This window comes from Oncorhynchus mykiss, chromosome 10 (assembly GCF_057628025.1).
Source record: "Oncorhynchus mykiss isolate SJ-2025 chromosome 10, ASM5762802v1, whole genome shotgun sequence".
Lineage (NCBI taxonomy): Eukaryota > Metazoa > Chordata > Actinopteri > Salmoniformes > Salmonidae > Oncorhynchus > Oncorhynchus mykiss.
Genome location: NC_143031.1, coordinates 71,822,145 through 71,835,738, shown reverse-complemented (window position 1 = coordinate 71,835,738; position 13,594 = coordinate 71,822,145).

The following is a 13,594-nucleotide window of genomic DNA, read 5'->3' as shown; positions in this document are numbered from 1 at the left end:
ATCTGGAGGTTATTTAGAGGTTTTGGAGAGGGCTATCTGGAGGTGATTTTGAGGTTTTGGAGAGGGCTATCTGGAGGTGATTTTGAGGTTTTGGAGAGGGCTATCTGGAGGTTATTTAGAGGTTTTGGAGAGGGCTATCTGGAGGTTATTTAGAGGTTTTGGAGAGGGCTATCTGGAGGTTATTTAGAGGTTTTGGAGAGGGCTATCTGGAGGTGATTTAGAGGTTTTGGAGAGGGCTATCTGGAGGTGATTTTGAGGTTTTGGAGAGGGCTATCTGGAGGTTATTTAGAGGTTTTGGAGAGGGCTATCTGGAGGTTATTTAGAGGTTTTGGAGAGGGCTATCTGGAGGTGATTTTGAGGTTTTGGAGAGGGCTATCTGGAGGTGATTTTGAGGTTTTGGAGAGGGCTATCTGGAGGTGATTTAGAGGTTTTGGAGAGGGCTATCTGGAGGTTATTTAGAGGTTTTGGAGAGGGCTATCTGGAGGTGATTTTGAGGTTTTGGAGAGGGCTATCTGGAGGTGATTTAGGGGTTTTGGAGAGGGCTATCTGGAGGTTATTTTGAGGTTTTGGAGAGGGCTATCTGGAGGTGATTTTGAGGTTTTGGAGAGGGCTATCTGGAGGTTATTTAGAGGTTTTGGAGAGGGCTATCTGGAGGTTATTTAGAGGTTTTGGAGAGGGCTATCTGGAGGTGATTTTGAGGTTTTGGAGAGGGCTATCTGGAGGTGATTTTGAGGTTTTGGAGAGGGCTATCTGGAGGTTATTTAGAGGTTTTGGAGAGGGCTATCTGGAGGTTATTTAGAGGTTTTGGAGAGGGCTATCTGGAGGTTATTTAGAGGTTTTGGAGAGGGCTATCTGGAGGTGATTTAGAGGTTTTGGAGAGGGCTATCTGGAGGTGATTTTGAGGTTTTGGAGAGGGCTATCTGGAGGTTATTTAGAGGTTTTGGAGAGGGCTATCTGGAGGTTATTTAGAGGTTTTGGAGAGGGCTATCTGGAGGTGATTTTGAGGTTTTGGAGAGGGCTATCTGGAGGTGATTTTGAGGTTTTGGAGAGGGCTATCTGGAGGTGATTTAGAGGTTTTGGAGAGGGCTATCTGGAGGTTATTTTGAGGTTTTGGAGAGGGCTATCTGGAGGTGATTTAGGGGTTTTGGAGAGGGCTATCTGGAGGTTATTTAGAGGTTTTGGAGAGGGCTATCTGGAGGTGATTTTGAGGTTTTGGAGAGGGCTATCTGGAGGTGATTTAGAGGTTTTGGAGAGGGCTATCTGGAGGTTATTTAGAGGTTTTGGAGAGAGCTATCTGGAGGTGATTTTGAGGTTTTGGAGAGGGCTATCTGGAGGTGATTTTGAGGTTTTGGAGAGGGCTATCTGGAGGTGATTTAGAGGTTTTGGAGAGGGCTATCTGGAGGTTATTTTGAGGTTTTGGAGAGGGCTATCTGGAGGTGATTTTGAGGTTTTGGAGAGGGCTATCTGGAGGTGATTTTGAGGTTTTGGAGAGGGCTATCTGGAGGTGATTTAGAGGTTTTGGAGAGGGCTATCTGGAGGTTATTTAGGGGTTTTGGAGAGGGCTATCTGGAGGTTATTTAGAGGTTTTGGAGAGGGCTATCTGGAGGTTATTTAGAGGTTTTGGAGAGGGCTATCTGGAGGTGATTTTGAGGTTTTGGAGAGGGCTATCTGGAGGTGATTTAGGGGTTTTGGAGAGGGCTATCTGGAGGTGATTTAGGGGTTTTGGAGAGGGCTATCTGGAGGTTATTTAGAGGTTTTGGAGAGGGCTATCTGGAGGTTATTTAGAGGTTTTGGAGAGGGCTATCTGGAGGTGATTTTGAGGTTTTGGAGAGGGCTATCTGGAGGTGATTTTGAGGTTTTGGAGATAGCTGTGAGGTTGATCTGGTGCCCTGGCACCTCTTCGACGCAATGATGGGCAAGTCCCTAGGAAAAGAAAAAGATTGAATGAAGATTTCATGCCCCCAAAAATTGGATGTTCATAACATTGTAAGGAAACAGCAGGTTTGGGAGTGCTTCACAGCAGCGACGATTGACGAGTATGCAGTGTAAAAGCAGTTGGCTGGTGCTAACCGGGGTAATTGTTTTCTTGGCCTGTTTATTTGACCAGACGGAATGTTTGGAACAGTGTTGGTGTTCTTATGATCACCCCAGCGATCATAAGGTAATTGACTTTTGACCGCTATCATGCCATGTTTATGAGCTCACATAACAAAAAGTTATTTAGTTCTGGCGATTTATCGATTGAACAGATTCAAACCATCTGTAAAACGATATGTGGAGACAAATTGACAACAGAGAAGGCAGGCATCGTTGTTTTTTATTATGATTTGGAAGTCAAAGATTGAAGGAAGAATCCAATACCAGGTAGAGAGTCCCTCTCTCTCTATGCCAGACCATAACTGGACCAACTCCAGCCCAATGGAGTCATGGCAACATGAGAAAAATCGGCCTTACAGTCCATGACCAAGGTGGTCATATCTGCCAATTAATGAGGCATGTGCAAACTTACCTTCGGGGGTCACTAACAGTCACAAATCACTTCTCTCAGCATTATTTTCCATCCTCATTTGAATCTGTCTGCTGAAGTCACAGGCTATACAGTAAAATCCATATATATTCCAAACCACAACATAAGGGTACGTACATAATGTATACCCAGAGACTGTCGGCCATTGTGTTGACTTGCAGAATTTACAGCAGACTGCCTTTTCTCTTTCGCAGCTGGTAGTCAGTCTGTGGTTCTAAACAAACAATATGTCTCCAATCTGTAATCATCATATGGAAAGATGCGTTACCATGTATGGGGTGGGGGGAGGGGTTGAGGAAATGAATGACATGATGCTTTTATGTTTGCTTTTAAAGCATTCCACTGACTGGGAGAATCAAACGCTGGGAACTTGGTTAAGTAATTGTGGCTTAGGTCTTGGATGCAACCCATGTTGTTGTAAACCTTCTCGACCCGGCACATCGGAACTGGTTCTTATTAATGGATCACACAGCATGTATTGCCTTGGGTTGGGTTGGGTTGGGTTTCTCCTCCTCCACGTCGGACACAATCACCCACGCGTCAATCCCAAAAACGTCAGGGGGCAAGGGCAGGTCGACTGGCCCAGAATGCTGCCTGGAGCCCACCCTGACTATCTCTGACTTGAGGGGAGTTGAACGGGAGGGCTTGTGACCTGTGCAGTTGTAAAAGCAGCGTTCCCCATCCCCACAGTTGGGTCCAGACCAGACGTCTATAAATCATGCGTGGTGACGCTGGGGTTGGTCGTTGGTGTGGTCAAAGTCAAACCCAGAGAAAATGTAGTTCTCTTCTTGATGTATGACTTTGATGTGAGTCATTGCGTTTCCTGCAGATGGGCTGGCCACACCCAGGCCAGCTAGACGATAAACAAATGATCCAAGCGGTCTGTCTGTCTCCTGTAGTGTATACACCACCACCTCTGTGGTCCAAGCAGACGCGATGACCATGACGCGGTTTGAACCGTTTGATGGCCGAGTCGTCTCAGCAGGTGGCTAAACATTTGTAGCACAGTTGGCCATTAAAGGAAGGACAAACGTTTGATTCCGGAACGTGAACCATAATGAGATCCTGGAAGAAGAAAGCCATTATCCCATGTAATTCCAACGAGAATATTTTCTTTTGTTCAATTGCGGATAATAATGTTGTGTTTTTCGTATTTCTATGACTGGAATCAATCACTTATTCCGTTGTTGACGGCCTGTCTGGAAATGTATTTCCATAAAAAGTTGGAAAAACAAAGCATGTGGTTTCCAGTATTATTTGAGTTATTCATTTTTCTTGTGAAATCCAGATAAGAACTACGTGATGTGAAAAGGGTTTTGTTTCAACTCCTGCCAAATGAAAAACAATAAGCAACAACTACGTGCGTCACCTGCAACATACATCCCTTACTAAATGTAGCCTATCAGGACCACAGAAGATAAGAAAATAACGAATGAATCATTGAAATTGGCAATATTAAGAGGGGAAAGTCAAGTCCTCCGTTTTCTTGACTAACAGGAGAAAATGAGAGTGGGCAGATACAGTTACAGATGCAGGAACTTACATTTGAGCCAGTTTTCTACAGCAGGAAAATAATCCTGTAGCAACAGGAAATGGGAATTATTATGTGGATTATAATTCATGGAGATTGTTGTAGAGGACAAAACAGTTTCGGCAAGGGAAAAACAAGAGGAGATTACCATCTCTCTAAACCTTTTTAAATCTCTAATACACTACACGTTTAAAATGTCCTGTATGACAGGAAAGTTCTCCTGCAACAGGGTGATCAAATTAAGATCCTACATCTGTAGTGAAGACGACATCCTGGAGAAAGCATCAAAGGGGTCTTGTTCATACTTGACTATTATCACCAAGACAAAGATGTCGACGGACTAGACAGAAACACATTGTGTTTTTGGAGAGGCACCACCACTTCCTACTACATCTGCCAGCCATCTTGTTAAGGCTTGGCACTCAATTCCATTTAAAGACCACAAGGACCGATAAACCAAATGCTTTCTATTTCTAGGTGAATATTGTCTGTTTATCCATAGGCTACGTGGACGCAGCTACTGTGTATGTGCTGCATGTTAGGCTAAGAAAGCTGTTATCCATGCACTTCCAACTGAAAATTGTGTTTTGTTTAATTGTGGAAGATAGTGCTGTTATTGTTTGTATTTCTATGGCTGGTAACTGATATCATGTCCTATATGTCAGCCTATCCATAGGCTACGTGTTTACAATAGCTGTACGTCCTAAGGCGATTGAGCATCTCAGTGGAACTACAGTACACTTCATTCAAAAGGGTCATTGTTCCAAACGGGTCACAGACTACATTGTTCCAAACGGGTCACAGACTACATACATGTCCGGCCGTTCCTCTGATTTGCATCGTTAGCCTCCTCCACTCTAATCAAAAACTGGGCGACTTCTTGCGCAAGCTCCGACTTCTCACTTTGTGGAGCACATTCCAGGAAGTTCAATTGGAGGCATTTTGAAAAGGAGTGTGTGTGTGTGTGTGTGTGTGTGTGTGTGTGTGTGTGTGTGTGTGTGTGTGCGTGTGTGCGTGCGCATGTGGCTCTGTTTAAAGAGATGCTGCTGCCTACCTATCGGGGTTAATTCCTCTGATTTGCCTGGAAGATGGATTAGGTCTATTTGCTAAGAGTCAAGCCTTTTTTCGGGAACAAGAATGCCGCCCTGTTGCTCCCTTTAAATGCCTCAGATTACTGAATTGATAACAGTGACCCCTCTTTAGCGAGAACGCTGACCACATGAAAGCTGGGCTCTGATAATCAAGTGTCCCGAAAGGCCATCCCCTGACTCTAAGTCAAACGGCCTTCTGAGGATGCCCTCTCCTCTGCCTCGCCTAGGGCTGTGGAGACACACTGACACACTACCATTGTTGTCAGCAGTGTGACAGTCGTGAGTCGCAGGTCTCTGAAGAAGACACCCCACTGCGCACAGACGTCCGTTCAATTTCTAGTTTTCATTTACATTTGGTTAAAATGATAACTAACGTGAATTCAACAATGTTAGGTTAAAAGTTGGGTGGGGAAAAAAATACGGAATGCCCTTTATGTTGATGACTTTTTGCAAATCCAATCTGTTTCCACGTGGATTTAATTAACGTCATCACATATATTTGTTGGGTTGAAATGCCTCAGTGGGACAGATCTCCTCTTACTGATACGCTACTACAGACAATTGATTTGAGAGATTAAAAGACGTTTGGAGACTGGTAGCATTCCATGATGATGTCTCATGTGTTCGATGAACAGTAAAGCCTTACAAGGACATTAAACCTAAAGCCTCATGGCATCTGTCTACAGATGGAGTATAGAGAGCAATGATAAATACAGACACTAGTAAGGCTTTTGTTCAATAAAGTCCTACTATTCACCAGTGTGGCTTTCTGACATATCTAAGCAGAGCGTTTATGCACGCCTGTCTATTGACTACACTAGAGCGTGACTGAAAAGCGCTGGTAGCCAGGTATGTATAGTATTCCAAAATCCCAGCATGCATTGGGGGGCAACGCTTTGGGAGAGATTTACGACGTGCTTGACCAAAATAGCGTATAAATACCATGTTCTCATGGTAAACTGTGATTTTCCAAATATTCCATTGAATCAATGGTCAACCTCGAAAATATGACAATACCGTGCTGTAGTATTGTTAATGGAAGAATTACAGGCAGGCAGTGTGTGGACAGCTGCAGATCAATGTAAGGGTAATTATTGTTGTGAAGAGTGTTGATTGGGTAAGAAAAAAATCTATCTATCTGTGTGTGAGTGTGTGAGCGTGCATGCACGTGCGTGTATGCATGTACAGTGTGTATGCATGTATGCACACATGGTGGTATAGTATAGATGCTGGTCCTGTGTTATTACACACACTCACAACACTTTACTGTAGAGGGCTTCTGTAAAAATGACCACAACAATTACCAAGGCATGCATTTTGTTACTCCCTGTAGGAGAAAATGTACAACTACTTAGATTCCATCTGAGTTCAGAGACATTTTTCAAATCAGCAGGCAGAAATAATGCAGTATTTGTGCCATGAAACAAAACAAATAATCCATGAAGTAAATGATCGCCTCTTTACAGTAAGCTTACTGAGGGACAGTAAAGATAGAGTATTCTGGGAGGGGTACTGTACATCAGAGGAGGCTGGTGGGAGGTGTTATAGGAGGACAGGCTCATTGTAATGGCTGGAATGGAATAGATGGAATGGAGTCAAACATGTGGTTTCCATATGTCTGATACCGTTATATAATGTTCCATTCAAGCCATTACAATGAGTCTGTCCTCCTATAGCTCCTCCCACCAGCCTCCTCTGCTGTGCATGTCACATTGAGATACTAAATAAGCAGATGTCATCCCTCAGCTCAGAAGTATGTAAACTAAAGTAATTCTGGAGCATCTTGTTGTGAGGCGGCGAGGAGTCAAACCCCAGAAAGAGTCAACAAAATATCTTTGCCACTCCGTCACTCTAGAGGAGAAGTTGGAGTCCCTTATTGCTGTGTAATCAATGAGCCCATGTATGTTATTAGGGTCTCTTCACGCTCCTGGTCATCCATACAGCTTTAATCTGACCACAGATCAGATTGTCTTTACTGTAGGTAGGTCTTTCTTCTTCCCAGTGATGTCTGGCTTTAATCTGACCACAGATCAGATTGTCTTTACTGTAGGTAGGTCTTTCTTCTTCCCAGTGATGTCTGGCTTTAATCTGACCACAGATCAGATTTGCCACGTCTTAAGTTAGGTAGGTCTTTGTTTTTTCCCGAAGGCAGCCGGGGTGACATCATTTTTATGCCATCACTCAATGTCAATGTTACGGCATGGCAGCGCTGGGATTGAATGACGACCACACAATGTGCCATTGTCCCCAAACCTGTGATGTTGGCAGCAGACAGGAAAGTCACAGAGCGGGACCCATATACTGATTTCAAGTGTCGGTTTCGATAAGCTAAATTCCCCTTTAGATCTTCCCCCAACACATTAGTGACCCCTTAGCGTTACTTAAGTACTGTAGGTACACTATCTCAAATAGTTGGCATTCTATGGCTGATTTTCAAAGAGTTGACTAAGTAGCACCATCACAATAAATCCATTAGTTATTTCAGACAGGTCTAAAGAAATATGATATGAAGAAAATGTAGTTAATTTCAGAAGAACAGAATAGCATAGCTCTGAGTTGTCCTTATGTTAGGTCCTGATGGCTGTGGGCTACACTAGCTCATTTCAGAAGAACAGAGTTGTCCTTATGTTAGGTCCTGATGGCTGTGGGCTACACTAGCTCATTTCAGAAGAACAGAGTTGTCCTTATGTTAGGTCCTGATGGCTGTGGGCTACACTAGCTCATTTCAGAAGAACAGAGTTGTCCTTATGTTAGGTCCTGATGGCTGTGGGCTACACTAGCTAATTTCAGAAGAACAGAGTTGTCCTTATGTTAGGTCCTGATGGCTGTGGGCTACACTAGCTCATTTCAGAAGAACAGAGTTGTCCTTATGTTAGGTCCTGATGGCTGTGGGCTACACTAGCTCATTTCAGAAGAACAGAGTTGTCCTTATGTTAGGTCCTGATGGCTGTGGGCTACACTAGTTCATTTCAGAAGAACAGAGTTGTCCTTATGTTAGGTCCTGATGGCTGTGGGCTACACTAGTTCATTTCAGAAGAACAGAGTTGTCCTTATGTTAGGTCCTGGTGGCTGTGGGCTACACTAGTTCATTTCAGAAGAACAGAGTTGTCCTTATGTTAGGTCCTGATGGCTGTGGGCTACACTAGCTCATTTAGAAGACAAGATTTGCTTAGAATTCCGTGACATTATTTGATATTATTTTATAGTATGAAGAATACAATTGAACATAGCTGAATAAAACAGAAAGGATATTTTCTCCAACAATGTGAAGGAGTGCGCACATGGGGCTATTCTGTGTTGAGAGGTTGACAAAGAAACAGGTCCAACTATATGCTTCATATACAACTTTAGTTGTGATACAAATGTTGGACTATGTGTTTGGATTTTTAATACATTCTAAGGCTGCATGATGCAACTCTAATGATGATGTGAAAAAAGCTGCATGAAAGGGATGAGCTCTGGTAGTAAAACGAGTCCATGCTTAACTTGATCACCCATTACTGAGAACATTAGCCTACATTATATCCACCTATAACATATAATGTATACCATTGAGCAGATGCTTTTATCAAAAGCGATTTACTGTTGCGCATACATTTAGGGTGGTCCCGGGAATCGAACCCACATTGTTGGAATTGCAATCACCGTGCTCTACCAACCGAGCTACAGAGGGAATAATCATTCATTTCTATTAAGTAACATTCTCTCAATGAGTGAATGTTTGTACCCTACTCTAACCGCCACTCAATGCCTGAAGCCAGGACAGTTAATATGGCAGAAGAAGCGACTGTGGGTTTATTGAGAGAGAGAGAGTCTTTCTTTGAGAGTGCTGACACTCTGTTGAGGCGACAATTGATTCCAGAAGACCTTCAGGGTGTCAGGGGAAGAATTGTGAGACACATTTCAAATGAAATGTACCCACAATTCATTCTCTACCGCAAGAATCCGTATGTGACTGTGAATAACCCCTCTGTTACTTCAGTGTGTATTTTGATCCAAGTTCAGTCATGGGTCACCGAAATATCTGAGTCGGTATTGGGATATTTTGAGGTTTGGACAAAAAAAATGTGAAAAACTTTTACTTGGGAAAAAATGAAGATATGGACAATGATATATCTTGGTGAAGGGGAACAGTCAACTATGAGTAAGCATGCAATCAACACAAACCACCATTTAGCCAAAAGAGGAATTTCACACCCCATTTTGAGGCTTTGGCCACAGCCTCCTTAGGACCGAAGTCATACTGTAATCTCCAACACGTACACAAGACGGTCGTATCCCATGATGCACGCTCTATAGCCAGGCCAGAGAAGATAGATAACACGGCCTACCAAAGTCATTGAGGTCAGTTACAGACACTAGATACAGGAAGTGATGCGGTCAGGCGACTGGGAAATGTGAGTCTTTGGGTGTGACCATAGTTAGGGACATACAGGAAACAGATGCAGTGGTAAACAACACATTTCAGCCACCTGTGACTACATACCACCCACACACACACACACACACACACACACACACACACACACACACAGTAAGGACAAAAACATGTTGAGGAGGTAAAGGGTAGTGTGTGTGAGGTAGTGTGTTGGTGAGCTGAATCTCTTCACTGTGATTAATTAATATAGGCTGTGGTGCGTACAGGTAACTGCCAAAATAATGGAAACACTTGAATAAATGAGAGGTACAAGGTATATTGAAAGCAGGTGCTTCCACACAGGTGTGGTCCCTGAGTTAATTAAGCAATTAACATCCCATCATGCTGGACAGGCCATTATAGTGGCCGTTATTTTGGCTACCATGGCGATGCCCCCATCCACAGGGCAGGAGTGGTGACGTAATGGTTTGATGAGCATGAAAACGATGTAAACCATTTGCCCTGGCCGTCTCAGCCACCAGATCTCAACCCAACCGAACACTTATGGGAGATTCTGGCGCAACGGCTGAGACAGCGTTTTCCTCCGCCATCAACAAAAACACCAAATTATGGAATTTCTCATGGAAGAATGGAGTCACATCCCTCCAATAGAATTCCAGACACTTGTAGAATCTATGCCAAGATGCACTGAAACTGTTCTGGATCGTGGTGCCCAACGCCTTATTAAGACACTTTATGTTGGTGTTTCCTTTATTTTGGCAGATACCTGTATCTATATAATCACTTGAAGACGGCATCTAGTATGTCTAGTAGGAAAACATCCATACAAGGAGAAGTATACTGAAACAAATGGACACTTCACTCCTCAAATAAATAAAAAAAATAAGAAAATGCCCACTCTTATTGTTCTTTCTCTATTTTGTCTATATTCCATGGGTCTCACACACACACACACACACACACACACACACACTAATCCTCCTAACAGAGAGGTGGGTTGTTTTACTACAATCAGACTATAATCCCTCCTGGGCCTTGATGTTTTTATTGGTTGGATATGCTCTCTGTCCAGATGGTTCAAGGTGTTAACTTTGACCTGCGAAAGCCTGTTTTGTCTTCTCCCCTCAAAAGCCCACATTAAAAAGGAAGGAAGAACTTAAAAAGAACGAGAGCAGCATGCCCAGCGACTAGAGGTATGTTTCCAATTTCACCATGGTGAAGCCGAAACCTAAGCAAATCTATGCTACCGGTGGTAAAGGAAGATGAGGTAAAACTGGATGGTCTTTGAGAGGAGACTATTCCAAAAGATAAGTTCCTGTTATGTGTCTTCTGTCCAACATCCATTACTGAACACAGAGACCTCAAAGAAGTTTCCGGAACAAACGAGAGACTAAAGAAAGAGCCGTCCTTTCGGTTCTAAGCCCTTCTGTTCAATTAGCCAAAGACTTTATCTCGGTCACAGCATGAGCTCATCACGCAAAAATGTCAATCTTCTCTTCTTTACCATTGTGTGGTGACTGATGAGGTAGTCCCTCTCTCCCTCCCTCTCTCTCTCCCTCCCTCCAAGGGGCTTTATTGGCATGGGAAACATGTGTTAACATTGCCAAAGCAAGTGAAGTAGATAATATACAAAAGTGAAATAAAAGATAACAGTAAACATTACACATACAGAAGTTTCAAAACAATAAAGACATTCTCTCGCTCCACTTACATCTAATCAGTGGCTTCTTTCTGTCTCAACTGACCAATGATGCTCCTTGGGATGATTAACATTATAAATCACTCATCCTTTTCCCTCCGCTTTATGTATCATCCATCCATCCAATCTCCATCATTCATCCATCCATCCATCAATCAAATGTATTTTATAAACCCTTTTTACATCAGCAGTTGTAACAAAGTGCCTAAAACTCCCAAAGAGCAAGCAATGCACAGGTTAACCTTTTTCGACATCTTATCTGCAGTGGTCACTAGCTGGAACAGGTTTTAAGTCATAAAATATGATGTTAAATCTAACCTTAACCACACTGCTAACCCTAATGCCTCTAACCTTAACCTTAAATGAAGACCTGAAAAGCACATTTTTGTTTTCATGAATATTTACAATATTTTGACTTTGCAACTGGACCATCTAGTGGAAATCGCTCAGTTCTGCCTCCAGGCCAAGATTCAGGACAATGTACATCAACATACAAGCAATGCAGATGCAGAAGCACAGTGGCTAGGAGAAACTCCCTAGAAGCCAGGAACCTATGAAGAAAGCTAGAGAGGAACGGAGCTATCCATTCCCTTCCATTTACCTATGACAAGATAATCTGCGGCATGAGGGCAGATATTGTCTTCGCTAAATCATTCAACTACGTTATGACTGCAGATTCTGCCTTTAATATTGTTTAAGGTAAACTTGGCATCGACCATCAACTGAATTATTTCTGATTTCCATCCTGAAATAATTGACCTGAGATTGGGAGCTTCAGGACAGTAAACTAAAACACAACGCCTCAGGAACAGGTAGAGGCTGAATATATTAGTTATAAAAGGGGATACACAAAGCACACGTGTTATGTTGCTGTTGTTCTTGTCTCTTGTTGTGGTGGTTTTATGCTCCAGATTGGGACATTGATTCAAATACACTCACTCTCTAGAAGAGAGAAGAAGAACCCTCTCACTCTCTAGAAGAGAGATGAAGCATCTCACTCTCTAGAAAAGAGAAGAACCCTCCTACTCTCTAGAAAAGAGAAGAACCCTCTCACTCTCTAGAAGAGAAGAACCCTCCTACGCTCTAGAAAAGAGAAGAAGAACCCTCTCACTCTCTAGAAAAGAGAAGAACCCTCCTACTCTATAGAAAAGAGAAGAAGAACCCTCTCACTCTCTAGAAAAGAGAAGAACCCTCCTACTCTCTAGAAAAGAGAAGAAGAACCCTCTCACTCTCTAGAAAAGAGAAGAACCCTCCTACTCTCTAGAAAAGAGAAGAAGAACCCTCTCACTCTCTAGAAAAGAGAAGCCTCTCACTCTAGAAAATGAAGAACCCTCTCACTCTCTAGAAAAGAGAAGAACCATCTCACACTACAAGAAGAACCCTCTCACTCTATATAAGAGAAAAGAAGAACCCTTTCACTCTCTAGAAAGAGAAGAAGAACCTTCTCACTCTCTAGAACAGAGAAGAAGAACCCTCCCTGAGAAACACACCAATCCCATATGGACATAAGATGTTCAGGTCAGTTGGCACCTACAGTATAGCCTACTTTTTCTGTCGTTTATTTGAACTAGATCCATCTCAGCACAGCAGCCACGCACATGCAGCGAGGTGTCTGTTTTTCTTGCTCTGACAGACAAAGTATTCATCAGCACCAACAACGCCACTGGTTTGGAGCGATGTGTCACTGACAACGAGACTGAATAAAAATTATTCATAAGGAGATACCACTAGAGAGGGCCCTGTTGGCTCCAGCTTTACAAATAGGATCCATGTGCAAGCAGGGATCCCACTGTCACTCTGATTGGGTTATTTAACCATACACTGTGTCTACCTACGCTATAATAGCGTGTGTGCGTGTGTGTGTGTATATATGCAAGCGAATGTAAGCCTATGTTATAATGCATGCCAGCTGGGACGTCCTGGGTATAACCCTCCACTATGAAGACTGACTAGGTGTGAAAGACTTGAGCTGTAGTAAATCTCTTAGTCCACTTGTACAAATGAGAGGCTATACTGATGAAGGATGGGCTGACGGTGTATTGACACTGCGTGAGAGAAGATGGTTATCAGTGTTTCCCAAACTCTGTCCTAGGGACTCCGTGGGGTTCACACTTAGTATTTTTCCTTAACACTACACAGCTAATTCAAATGATCAAAGCTTGATGATTAGTTGATTATCTCAATCAGCTGTGTAGTGCTAGGGCAGACTCCAAAACGTGACCCTCTTGGGGTCCCGAGGACCGAGTTTGGGGAAACCCTGGGTTTAGGTGACTGAATGAGATGGCACCAATGAAGGGTGAGTGATGAGAAATGTAGGCCTGTATGGGACAAGTGTATTTGCGTAACAGACTCCAATCCGTTTAGTTTG